A 3,805-nucleotide genomic window follows, 5' to 3' on the forward strand; every position below is an offset into this window, starting at 1 on the left:
AGGATGGGTTTAGTACCAAGCTCAATCAGAAGAACCGAAGGGAAAAATTGTTGGATAAGGTGTCTAAGTCCATAACTATTTCTGGGAAGTACTTGACCCGACCCGGCATGGTCCATTTGGGTTGCATGGCACCATCCAATTGGATAAACTAAATGAGAGAAATAACACATATGGTTTATTAATATGTTATAAGTTCTAATATATTAATAATATTATTTAATTAGTTTTGATCAAGAATTAATTTAGAATTAATTAAGTGATCAAAAGACAACTAATTAGATATATGGGTAGATTAAGTAAATCTTCCATATCTTATATAGTGGACTAAGATGCTCCATGGATTATCAAGTTGGGTTCCACCCATAAGATGCTCCATGGAGTTAACCCACGGATCAAGAAATGAAGATTCATGGAACATTAGGGCTTACCTAATGCAACACACTATATAAGCAATGTAACTCTCCCCAAAATCGGTTACACTAAGAAATAAGAGGGCTTGGCCGATTTTGCATGTGTTAGAGTATTCTCTCAAGTTTATTCTTTGCATTTGGTGTTGTGTGAAGCATTTGAGGCATCACACTTGAGGTGCTAGGCTCACAAGGTTTCAAGGAACACTTTCAACAACAAGGTATGTAGTTCTATCTTTTATACAAAGAAAATTGTACCCCATGTATGCTAGATAGGTTCATAACCTTGGAAAACAACTTTGCAAGATTATTAGAGAAACATAGATCCAAGGTTATTAGGGTTGCATGTACACTTAGGAAGTGTTAGAATGCTCAAAACCCATCAGTGGTATCAGAGCCTAGGCTTGTTTGTTTGTTATTTGTTAAAAATTGTTGAAAAAAGTCGATATTGTGCAATATGCCTGATGAACTCGCCGAGTCCATGGGGGGACTCGCCGAGTTCATGTGTAAATTCGTCCTACTCGACGGGTAGGAGCCTCAGAATGCAGATTTTCGACTTTTGTTGCTAGAAATGGACTAGAAACATTACCCTAAACTGTTTTAGTACTTGAAAACTTGTTTTAGATGGTGTAATGTTCATGCTAATCCATTTACAATGACAATTATCGAAAAATACAAAGTTTTAAGTGTTATTTTTGATTCATGAAAGTGTTCATATTCATGTTCTTGATCTTATGATGTTTAGATGATCCTAGGAATTGTTTGTAACCTATGTGGTAGATTAATTCATGATCATTATGTGTTTTAATGGAGTCCATAACTTGTCCTCAAGTTATGGAAAACCAAAAGTCACTTTGTTTTTAAAACCATTAAAAGAACACATGGGTTATAAAAATGAAGAGTCTTCATTTTTAATACTCTAATTAACTCATAAGTTACAGGAAATGAAAAGTTTTGAAAGTTTACAAAACTTGCCCTCAAGTTTTGGAACAAGTAAAGTCTTGATTAAAACTTTAGTTCCAACCCTTAGGATTTTAAAAGTTAAAATTCAACCCTTATACTTATAATATTATAAGTTAATAATATATATATATATATATATATATATATATATATATATATATATATATATATATATATATGTATGTATGTATGTATAAGATCAAAGTCGTCTTACCGCTAGTACGCCTCATTCACGAAGCCAGTCTATAAGGTGGGTATAAGGTTGTTGCCTATAAAATGGCAACTTACTGGGTGTCCACTCTCACCCACCGCTTGCTTGACTGGTGGAGGGTCGTTAGCCGAATGGGTAGGACAAGGACTTATAAAATCTCATTAAAAGTATAATGATAATTATAAAGTAACTAAATGTTTTATTAAATTCATAATATTAGTTACTTTAGGAAAAATGTGAATAAGGTGCTAATCCATGAAATTACACTTTACACTTTGTCTAAGTCATTAGTGGAGCATGTGTGGTTAACCGGCACACTAACTTGAACCTAAAAAGGTAGGTAAAGGGTGACTTAATGTTTATTATAGTATCGATGGAGCGTGTGTGGTTAACCGGCACATCGATTGAGGGGTAATACATTAAGGGTACAAAGTAATTTGCATGGTTAATTCACACCTTGTTTTGTGATCCTCGGCATCCCAGTCACAAAAATTGGAGGGCACACTCGAGATTGAAACATGCCTTTGAAAAAGTTCATTGAATCTCAAAAGAATCTAGGAATTTCTAAGAACCAAATTAAATATTTTTTAATATTTCGGCTTTGGTGGAAATTGGTGAATCGTCATTCACCTACCTTTCAAATATGCTATTACTTAGATTACGGCATACCTCTTATAAGTATAATATATTGTGATTGGGTCCTAGCCTTAATACTACATTTGGGTGTTTTATTAAGGACTATCTCTATTTCTAAACTAAACTTTTCTTCTTTTCAGATGTCTGCAAACACTGCTGCTTCTGACTCTAATCCTAATGGCTCCTTTTCTCTAATGAACTTGTGTGGGAAAGTCACTTTTGATGGATCCAACTTTAATGAATGGATCAGAAACATCCGAATGATTACCCGCTACGAGAACAAAGAATATGTCCTCGATAAGGAGCTTAAGGAGATTGATGAGACAGTTGCTACTCCTCAAGAGATCGCTGACTTTAGGGCACATGAAAGGGATGCCACCAAGGTGGCATGCATCATGATGGCCACTATGACAGCCGACCTCCAAAAGTCCTACGAGGACTTCTACCCTTTTGAAATGCACCAAGATTTGATGGAAAGATACCATCAAAGTACAAGACAAGAGAGGTATGAAATCATCTCCTCCATGATAACAACCTGAATGAAGGATGGTGAACCCATCACAGGCCACATGCTGAAAATGCAAAGATTTGTGGACAGCTTGCTGAAGCTTAATGTGAACTTCCCCGAGGAGCTAGCAATAGATATCATTTTGCACTCCTTACCTTCATGTTATGATCAATTCCACATGACATACCACATGAACAAGGAAGAGGTCACTCTCAGCAAACTTCAAGGACTCTTAAAGACCGTGGGAAGTGGTCTTAAAGGTAAGGCGGTTGTTACTACTCTTACTCCTACCAACTCCGCCCATGTCTTGGCAATCGGGAAAGGACGAGGGAAGATAAGAAAGAGTTCTTCGAAGGGTACCAAGGCTAGGAACCTTGATGGCTCTTCTTCAAGTGGAACCAAGAAAGGTTTCATCACTCCTTCTTCTGACCCAAAAGAGGCTGAATGCTTCTATTGCCATGAGAAGGCACATTAGAAGCGGAACTGCCCAAAGTACCAGCAAGATGTGAAGGATGGGAAAGTCAAACCCAACCATGCAGGTATTTACACTATCTTATCTAATAACTCACCCCATTCTAACTCATAGGTCCTTGATACCGGTTGTGGTATTCATGTCTGTTCTGATCTGCAGGGACTATGAAGAAGTGAGAATGTGGAGCAAGGAAGAATAAACTTGATCATGGGAAACAGGAAAGCTTCACCTGTCACCAAGATTGGAGTTTATACTTTATCGCCAAATAGTGGGTTTAGTTTAGATTTGAATAAATGTTGTTATTTGCTAGAAATGGCAAGAAATATTATTTCCTTTCATGCATTGTTTAAACAAGGTTTTACCTTTTCATTTGATAATGAAGTTGTTTCGATTAATGCTTTCTTTAATAATATTCTTTATTTTAAAGCATTACCTTGTGATGGTGTGTATGAAACTGTATCTGTGGTTGATAACTTAGGAAATAATGTATTGTGTATTGATTCTCTTAATAATAATAACTTGGATAAAGCATCATTATGGCATTGTCGTCTTGGACATATAAGCAAGAAACGCATAGGCCAACTCCAAAAGGATGGAGTGTTGGAGTC

Source organism: Lactuca serriola, chromosome 5 (assembly GCF_051521515.1).
Source record: "Lactuca serriola cultivar US96UC23 chromosome 5, Lser_US96UC23_V15, whole genome shotgun sequence".
Lineage (NCBI taxonomy): Eukaryota > Viridiplantae > Streptophyta > Magnoliopsida > Asterales > Asteraceae > Lactuca > Lactuca serriola.